The 10,529-nt window shown below is 37.8% G+C and overlaps 1 long non-coding RNA gene across 1 annotated transcript; it reads left to right on the forward strand.

The window, feature by feature from the left end:
- The first annotated feature begins 6,115 nt into the window (after nucleotides 1–6,115).
- On the forward strand, nucleotides 6,116–7,970 carry LOC148764705 (uncharacterized). Its single transcript, XR_016024229.1, has 3 exons — nucleotides 6,116–6,211; nucleotides 6,861–6,944; nucleotides 7,779–7,970. It is a non-coding gene; the product is annotated as an uncharacterized LOC148764705 (long non-coding RNA).
- The last annotated feature ends 2,559 nt before the right edge of the window (nucleotides 7,971–10,529 follow it).

Below are 10,529 nucleotides of genomic sequence, written 5' to 3' on the forward strand. Positions count from 1 at the left end.
GCTTTTACGCTATAAAAATTATTCACGTATAACTCTATAAATATTGTTTTATAAGAAAATAGAATATTTTACTTAATATTTCTTTTATTTTCTTATTATATTCAAATACCCATAATTTCGTTTTAAATGAAGATTTTAGACTTTTAAACTCATTTTGAATATGAATTGTGTGTTTTGTACTTATATATTACGTTTTAGCCAGTTTCAAAATTTTTGAGAAAAATGACCAAATTACCCCTGTGAGATAAAAAATTAATATTTTATTTGTTTAAAGTTGGAAACAGCTTAAAATCTTTTAGAACACGATATTTGACAATGGTTGCTCACAAGGGAACAGAGAAACTGATAGTAAAGCCTTGCGGGGTTTCGGGTTGACATTCCGGGCAATAAGTGTCTACCGGGACACCGCGACAGTTGTCCCGGGCTCGAGGGGAGTACCGGGTCGTGACAATTCGATTGGTATCAAAGCTTTTGGTTTTAAAGATCAAAGTTTTTAGTTTTAAAGTTGTTTTAAAAATTTACAATATCAGTGTGGCCCCGGATTAAGTTAAGTTAGGTTAGGTTGAATAGAATGCATGCATTTGCATATAGAGCCTAAGGTTACCTAAACTTGCTCGTATTTTTTATAGATTACAATGCCTCCTCGACGCGGACGCCCACCTCTCACTAGATCGGTTGGGAGGGGAAGAGGTCGTTCCCAACGTCATCAGCCAAATACAATAGAGGAGGAATCAACTGCATCTACCCTTCGGGCAGCACCTGCTGTTGAGCAGGCCGATAGTCCTCCACATCCTCCATCTCCTCAGCCACCTACGGGTATTCCCGCCATGCCTACTGAGGCAGTACAAGCATTGGTAGCTTTCTTTGCAGCAATAGCTGGTCAAGCTCAGACTGGTCAAGTTCCACCTGTAGTGCCTCCAACTACTCCTTTAGTTCCACCACCAGTACAGGATGTATCCATTTCCAAGAAGCTGAAGGAGGCTAGGCAATTGGGTTGTGTATCTTTCATGGGTGAGTTGGATGCCACGGTGGCAAAGGACTGGATTAATCAAGTTTCAGAGACTCTCTCTGATATGGGATCAGATGACGACATGAAGCTGATGGTGGCTACGAGATTATTAGAGAAGAGGGCTCGTACTTGGTGGAATTCGGTGAAGTCCCGTTCTGCTACTCCTCAGACATGGTCCGATTTTCTCAGGGAATTCGATGGTCAGTATTTCACTTATTTCCATCAGAAAGAAAAGAAGAGAGAATTTCTTAGTTTGAAACAGAGAAATCTAACTGTAGAGGAGTACGAGACTCGTTTTAACGAGTTGATGTTATATGTGCCAGATCTGGTGAAATCTGAGTAGGATCAGGCCAACTATTTCGAGGAAGGGCTCCGTAATGAGATTAGAGAGCGAATGACAGTGACTGGTAGGGAGTCACAAAAGGAGGTGGTACAGATGGCTTTACGGGCTGAGAAGCTCGCGACTGAGAATAGGAGGATTCGGACTGAGTTTGCAAAAAGGAGGAATCCTGGTATGTCTTCTAATCAGCCAGTAAAAAGAGGCAAGGACTCAACGACTTCAGGGAGCACTACTTCTGTTTCCGTGACATCTCCTCGACCTCCATTTCCACCATCACAGTAGAGACTTTCGAGGTTTAACAGATCTGCTATGACTGGTTCTGGGAAGAGTTTCGGAGGTTCTGACAGATGCAGAAATTGTTGGAATTATCATAGTGGGCTATGTAGAGGGCCAACAAGATGTTTCCAATGTGGACAAACGGGTCACATTAGGAGTAATTGCCCACAATTAGGACGAGCCACTGTAGCTGCATCATCTCCACCAGCTCGCACTGATATACAAAGGAGAGATTCTTCTGGGTTACCACCAAGATATGGAGTAGCCATACGGTCCGGTGTGGAGAGTAATACCCCATCACATCCACCTTCGAGACCACAGACTCGTACCGCGACAAGAGTTTTTGCTGTGACAGAAGATGAGGCACGGGTCCGACTTGGAGCAGTGACATGTACTATGTCTTTATTTGATAAAGATGCTTATGCTTTGATAGATTCTGGCTCAGATAGATCTTATGTGAGTACGACATTTGCATAAATTGCTGATAGAAACCTGTCACCATTAGAGGGAGGAATTGTAGTGCATACCCCTTTAGGAGAACAGTTGATTAGAAATACTTGTTATAGAGACTGTGGGGTAAGGGTAGGTGAGGAAGAATTTAGGGGTGACTTAATTCCTCTAGAGATTTTGGATTTTGATTTAATATTGGGTATGGACTAGTTAACTGCACATCGGGCGAACGTGGATTGGTTCCGAAAAGAAGTTGTTCTTCAGAATTCGGAGGGAGCAGAGATTGTGTTTGTAGGGGAACGTCGAGTATTACCATCTTGTGTAATCTCAGCCATCAAAGCTTCGAAATTAGTGCAAAAAGGGTATCCGGCTTATTCGGCATACGTGATCGATACTTCAAAGGGGGAACCTAAGTTAGAGGATGTCCCAATAGTAAGTGAGTTTCCTGATGTATTTCCTGATGATTTACTGGGACTACCTCCTGATCGAGAGGTTGAGTTCCCTATTGATTTACTTCCGGGTACTGCACCTATTTCTATTCCTCCATATAGAATGGCTCCAGCAGAGTTGAAGGAACTGAAAGTCCAGTTGCAAGATTTGGTGGATAAAGGTTTCATTCGCCCTAGCATTTCTCCTTGGGGAGCACTAGTCCTATTTGTAAAGAAGAAGGATGGCACTCTTCGATTGTGTATCGATTACCGTCAGCTGAACCGAGTGACCATCAAGAATAAATACCCTTTACCCCGGATAGAAGATCTTTTTGATCAATTACGAGGTGCTATGGTATTCTCTAAGATTGATTTGAGATCTAGGTACTATCAGTTGAGGATTAAGGAGCAGGATGTACCTAAGATTGCCTTCAGGACGCGTTATGGGCATTATGAGTTTCTAGTGATGCCGTTTGGTTTGACTAATGCCCTGGCAGTTTTTATGGATCTTATGAACAGGGTGTTCCTTCCATACTTGGATAAGTTTGTGATAGTATTCATCGATGACATCCTGGTTTATTCGAAGAATGATGATGAACATGCTGCCCATTTGCGCATTGTGTTGCAAACTTTGCGCGAGAGACAACTCTATGCCAAGTTCTCTAAATGTGAATTCTGGTTGAAGGATGTGGTTTTCTTGGGACATGTGGTGTCTGGAGCTGGAATTTATGTCGATCCTAAGAAGATAGAGGCAATCTTGCAATGGGAGCAACCAAGAACGGTTACAGAGATTCGTAGTTTCCTTGGCTTAGCCGGTTATTATCGGAGATTTGTTCAGGAATTTTCTTTGATAGCAGCTCCTCTGACTCGTTTGACTCGTAAAGGAGTTAAGTTTGAGTGGGATGATGTTTGTGAGAATCGATTTCAGGAGCTAAAGAACCGGTTAACCTCTGCTCCCGTTTTAGCACTTTCTATTAGTGGAAAAGAATTTGTGGTATATAGCGATGCATCTAAGTTGGGATTAGGGTGTGTGTTGATGCAGGACGAGAAGGTAATAGCTTATGCTTCCCAACAGTTGAAGAAGTACGAGACGAATTACCCTACTCATGACTTGGAGTTAGCAGCAGTAGTATTCGGATTGAAGATTTGGAGACAGTATTTATATGGTGAGCGTTGTCGGATTTTTTCTGATCATAAAAGTTTGAAGTATTTGCTCACCCAAAAAAAGCTTAACTTGAGACAGAGACAATGGTTGGAGTTGATTAAGGATTATGACTTAGTGATTGATTATCATCCGGGAAAAGCAAATGTTGTAGCGGATGCTTTAAGTCGTAAATCCTCATCGTCGTTAGCAACACTTCGGAGTTCTTATTTTTCGATGTTACTTGAGATGAAATCTCTAGGGATCCAGTTGAATAATGGTGAGGATGGAACCCTACTTGCTAGTTTCGTCGTGAGACCTTCATTGTTGAATCAGATTAGAGAATTGCAGAAATCTGATGATTGGTTGAAACAGGAAGTTCAAAAGCTGCAAGATGGAGAAGCTAGTGAGTTTAGACTCAGCGATGATGGTACTTTGATGCTTAGAGACCGAATTTGTGTCCCTAAGGATGATCAGTTGAGACGAGCTATTTTGGAGGAAGCTCATTCTTCCGCCTACGCTTTGCATCCCGGAAGCACCAAGATGTATTGGACTATTAAAGAAAGTTATTGGTGGCCGGGTATGAAACGAGACATAACAGAGTTTGTAGCGAAATGTCTCACATGCCAACAGATCAAGGTAAAGCATAAAAAATCGTCAGGTACTCTTCAGCCTTTACCGATTCCTGAATGGAAGTGGGAACATGTGACTATGGACTTTGTATTGGGTTTACCACGAACACAAAGTGGGAAGGATGCTAGTTGGGTGATTGTGGATAGATTGACTAAGTCCGCCCATTTTTTGGCTATCCATAGCATGTATTCTATTGAGAGGCTGGCAAGACTTTATATAGATGAGATTGTGAGATTACACGGAGTCCCAATTTCTATTGTGTCAGATCGAGACCCTCGATTTACTTCTCGATTTTGGCCAAAATTTCAGGAAGCTCTTGGAACTAAATTGAGATTTAGTACTGCCTTTCATCCACAAACAGATGGTCAATCTGAGAGAACTATTCAGACATTAGAGGATATGTTACGGGCTTGTGTCATTGACTTTATCGGGAGTTGGGACAGACACTTGCCATTGGTGGAGTTTGCTTATAATAATAGTTTTCAGTCTAGTATTGGGATGGCACCATACGAGGCTTTGTATGGAAGGAAATGCCGAACTCCGCTCTGTTGGGATGAAGTAGGTGAGAGGAAATTGGTGAATGTGGAATTGATTGATTTGACAAATGATAAGGTCAAAGTTATCCGAGAGCGATTAAAGACAGCTCAAGATAGGCAAAAGAATTATTCGGATAAACGAAGGAAAGATTTGGAGTTTGAAGTCAACGATAAAGTTTTTCTTAAGGTTTCTCATTGGAAAGGTGTGATTCGATTCGCGAAGAGGGGAAAGCTCAATCCAAGATACATTGGACCCTTTCGTATCATTGAAAGGATTGGGCCAGTGGCTTACAGACTTGAATTACCCCCAAAGTTAGATCGGATTCATAATGTCTTCCACGTCTCGATGTTGAAAAAGTATGTTCCCGATCCCTCTCACATTTTAGAGACACCTCCCAATGAGTTGCATGAGGATTTGAAGGTCGAGGTGAAGCCTGTACGTATTCTAGATCGAAAGGATCGAGTGCTAAGGAACAAGAGCATTCCAATGGTGAAAGTATTGTGGAAGAATGCTCGAATGGAGGAGATGACGTGGGAAGTCGAGAGTCAGATGAGAAACCAATATCCACATCTTTTTTTCGAATCCGGTAAGTGAAATTTTGAGGTCAAAATTTTATTTTAAGGGGGGTAGTGCTGTAAAGCCCGACCTTATAAAATACTATTCATGACTTACATGTGATGATAGCATGATTGCATGCTAGGAGAGTCCCGAAAAATTTACAAAAGTCGGTATTGTACCTAGAGGTACAACAAAGTTAATTTAATCCTCGGACTAGATCAAATAGGAATTTTAAGGTGAGATTAAGAGTTTCACAGTTAATGGATGACTTAAAATGGTAATTTGGAGTTTGAGTATCAATTTGGAGTCAAATCGGAATTTTCACTAACTAGGGGCAAAATGGTCATTTACCACTTGGGGACAAAATGGAAATTTTAGAAAAGAATTTTTTGGCCTCATTTGACTTATTGGAGTATAATTTGACTTATTGAAGTATGATTTGAGGTTTAGAAGTGAAAAATTTTAATTTCGGTATAATTTGGAGAATAGGGGTAAAATGGTAATTTTGCCACCTCAGGGGCAAAATTGTAATTTTCCACCACCAGGATATTTTTTCCAGCACATGGTCTTCCTTTGTCTTCATCTTTGACCCTTGACTAAATATGTGGTGGAGATAAAATGTTTAAATTTTTAAAATTTTAAAAACGGGCCAATGACATGATGCCATGTGTCATGCCTTTATTAATTTATTATTTTCCTTTTTAAAAGGCAAAAAATCAGCCCATCTTCCACTCCATTGCCGGCCAAACCAGCAAGAAGAGAGAGAAAACAAAAACAAAACCCTAGAGAGAGAAAATCAAAGAAAAAGTGTGAATTTTCAAGGAAATTAAGTGAAAAAGGTGAGATTTTTTCTATTAAGCTTGAGTTTTCTTATTCCCAAGCATTTCTCTTTATTTTCCATGATTAAATTACATGTTTTCATGATGAATTCAATTCTGGAAAAATGGGTTAGGAGAGAGAAAGTTGTTGGATTTATTTGATTTTAATTTATGTTAGTGTTTTTAGTTAGTTTAGCATATTTAGAAACAAAACAACAAGAAAAGAATTTATTTTCTCCCCCAACCATTAATGGCTGAATTTACCATGTAGTGAGTGAGGATGAGTTTGATTTTATTCTAGGAGAATTGGTTATGGAATAATGAATTATGAGCCTAGAAAAATAATGGGAATTTTTGGAGTAAAAATACGAATTTTTACCCATTAGGGGTATTTTCGTAATTTGCTGTTGGGACTGATAATTTGCACCACACTAAGGGACATTAAGTTAATTTGGGTGCAATTGAGGTATAGAAACTGAAAAGAATTAAATTGGAGTTTAAACGAACCCGTTAGGAATTTAATCGGGTGATAAGACGAATTAGGCCAATATCGGGTTTAGATAGTTACCAGTGCATTTTTGCATTCCATATCATGCATTGGTAGTCTAAATTAGTTTAATTTTGATTTACTATCAACTTGGTGAAACTCTCGATTTTGTACTGTGTCAAGGTGGTGAGTCCTCCGATAAAGGCAAGGAAATTGCATCCGATGACCAGTAGACAGAGTGCTTCGAAAGTCTGCATTCTAGACATTGTGAGTAAACTTACTGTCATTTTAATTATCTAGGGTGGTTTTTAGATGCTTTCATGAATTCTATGGAAAAAAGAATTTAAAAAGATAAATTTTCATGTTTTATGAATAAATGAGTTTCAATGAAATTAAATTATAAATTGTTTTGAAATTAATAGTGATTTTGAAAAATAGAGTACACGGAGACTGTTAATTGTGGCAATTTGATTGTTTAAATTAACTGGCTTATGATAAATCGAGCATGATTGGCTAGTTGGCAATTGTATTGAAATGCGAATTGTTTGGTTACCTTGAAAGACTACGAATTACAAAATTGTCATATCATGTTATTGAGTTTTATTATATGGTAGATTATATATTAATTAATCACTGCAGTAGGGGGTTTCTGTGGACCAGCCTTTTAGAGGGGCACGGTAAACCCCATTATATTCTTACCTCGAACGGAGAGGCGCGTAGGGTATCTCCTGGGGTAAAGTTTAGGGTTCACTTCACGCTAAACCACCATGTGAGGGGAACTCAGCCAACGCCAAGGAACGACTATGTTTTCAAAACAAAAACATGATTTATGTGAAATGTGAATTTTAATAGCCTTGGCGGTCTCGGTAGGATGCCTCGGCCAAGGTGTCCCCGAGAATGGATTTATGGCACAAGCCTAGATTTTTATGAGATTCATAAGCCTTTTTGCGTATTTTGAACGAGATGTGTTCTAATTGTATAACCCAGTTTATGATGATTTACTTTATTGTCTCCATGTACTCAACTCTAGATGTTTATGATGATGTCTGTTTACTCATTGGGATTTTATAATCTCACCACCCTCATTTCCACCCATTTCAGGTTCAGTATAGACTGTAGATAGCTGATCTCATCGAGGACTACAGTGGGATCTGCTTTTTCCAAACCGTAGGTTCACAGTCCTCTTTACTTTTGTTTATTCGGGGGCACTCTTGTTATTGTAAATTAAATTAAATATTTTGGCTTACTGTATTTAAGTATGTATAAATTTATTTAGCTTTTACGCTATAAAAATTATTCACGTATAACTCTATAAATATTATTTTATAAGAAAATAGAATATTTTACTTAATATTTCTTTTATTTTCTTATTATATTCAAATACCCATAATTTCGTTTTAAATGAAGATTTTAGACTTTTAAACTCATTTTGAATATGAATTGTGTGTTTTGTACTTGTATATTACGTTTTAGCCAGTTTCAAAATTTTTGAGAAAAATGACCAAATTACCCCTATGAGATAAAAAATTAATATTTTATTTGTTTAAAGTTAGAAACAGCTTAAAATCTTTTAGAACACGATATTTGACAATGGTTGCTCACAAGGGAACAGAGAAACTGATAGTAAAGCCTTGCGGGGTTTCGGGTTGACATTTCGGGCAATAAGTGTCTACCGGGACACCGCGACAGTTGTCACGGGCTCGAGGGGAGTACCGGGTCGTGACACCACTATTCTGTCAGCTTTTCAAAAACTGAAAGTTCAACTTCATAAATGCCAAATTCCCAAACATTATACCTTAAGGGATATACTAGACAAGCTTTTCTTTCTAACTTTCGATCACTCTCCGTGGAATCAGACATTATTTCGAGATTTTGCTCAATAAGTTGTGCAGTGGATTGATTCCTTAACATTCTTTGTGTTTTTTTGGTCGTAATTGTATCCTTGCAGCTCTTGTACCCTATCAGTCTCCCTTGGTAGCATTATGTAATTAACTATTCAAGTGCGGACCGTATTTCCTTAGTCTTTGTTTATTTATTAGGCATCGCTTGTCAACCATTACTTTATCTGCAATTATTGCTCATGATTAATCTAGGAATATATTCTTCTCTTTTTTGCACTTGTAACTATCAATTTTACATTTAGTTGGGGGATATATTTAAGTAGCAAGTGTCTGCTATTGCTAGTCTCAACCTTTTCCGTTTATGCATCGTTTAAAATTGCACTTCGTGTTTTGTAGCTACACCTTGATGGGAATCAAGAGAAAGAATTCAGTTTTATCACAGTGAATGATAAAAAAATAAATAGGCCTACAGTCTGAACAGATTTTTGTTGGTATTCTGAATCATGCTTGGATCTGTATTTTATTTACATGGTTAAATTCACAAACTTGATGCAGATACTGGATCCAATAGATTGCACGCAAGGGTTTGTAAACGGAAGTTAGGCTGCCTAATATGTGGTAGGCCTTGCATTCTGTTTCGATTAAGTTGTTTTCATTTGAAAAATTTCTTAGTGCCATGAAACCTTAAATATATTTATTACGTCTAGCATCGAACTAGTTGCCTTAATGTTATTGGCTTGTACTTATTTAACAATCTTACTGATATTGTACAGGATTCAAGTTAATAAACAATATTCTGTTGTTCATGAACCATGCATTACCTGATGAAAGAACATATGTAATTTATATGCACGCTCAAAAATTTTAAAATATGTAGTTATATACATACCACAATTTCAATCATAAGTCTGACATTTGTTTTTCTGGTTTAGATCTTTCTATAAAATCAACATATTAGAACTTCTGTGATTGTAAACGTAGAAAGAACAACTGTCTCCTTAGTTAATATTTTATAAAATAAAACCAACATTATTAGTGGCTATCAAATTGCTACAAATTGTTGCTTTTGTACTTGTTTAGGGGTACATTTCAAATTTTAAAAAATAATGTACAGTACAGAAAAAATCCTCAGTAGCATACAATTTGCTGACATTGTTGCCTGATTTTGAGTGCTAAACACTGATGCTGGAAAAACTTGGTTTCCTAAAGCTTATTGTAAATCTCTTTCCTCATGTAAATCTTTTTTAGCAGAATGGTTCAGAAGTTTGCTACTTAAATCAATTGCTCGGCTTTAGTTCTCTCAACTCTGTATCTTTTACTGTTATTGTCCACATCTTCAAACACTCTCCGTCAGTGTCACTAAGCATAGGTATTTTTTACCTTCCCACCCTAGTATTTACAATTGCCATAAATAGTCAAGATTGATTGCTTATTTACCTTATTAATTTGATGGACTCTTTTATGTTGGCTCCATTAGTTTTTGATGATAATAAAACATTTTCATTCATTTATGTCTAATATCTTTAGTTGAGTGTGCAGGAAAATTAATATATAAAATTAATCATTTAACTCCTCAAAGAGTATATCGAAAGAGAAAGAGGAATAAAAATTACAAGATGTAACTATCTAACAAGGAGGAAACCTATTGGTGAAACAAGGAAGAATATTTGTTGACCAAGTTTCAAATTAGAGGAATGGCGGGCTGAAGAGTTTGAGACACAGAACCAACTTAGTCGACCAAGTCAGTCGACTAAGTGCTCTCTGCCAGAATCTACAACCTGAAACAAAACCAACTTAGTCACCAAGTTAGTCAACTTAGAGCTCTCTGTCTGCAAATTGAACCAGAGCACTACAAGATAGATTAACGGCTAGAACTCATCCTCAACTGTTTCCAACGAGCATAAAATAGCCAAACTGCCATCAGAGTTGCAGCTCCAAGTATAAAAGGGTCTTCCAACAATTAGAAACAAGTTTTTAAGAAGCCTTGAATGAGATTTAAGAAACTTAAATG

Source organism: Theobroma cacao, chromosome 1, assembly GCF_053813885.1.
Source record: "Theobroma cacao isolate CCN51 chromosome 1, ASM5381388v1, whole genome shotgun sequence".
Taxonomy (NCBI): domain Eukaryota; kingdom Viridiplantae; phylum Streptophyta; class Magnoliopsida; order Malvales; family Malvaceae; genus Theobroma; species Theobroma cacao.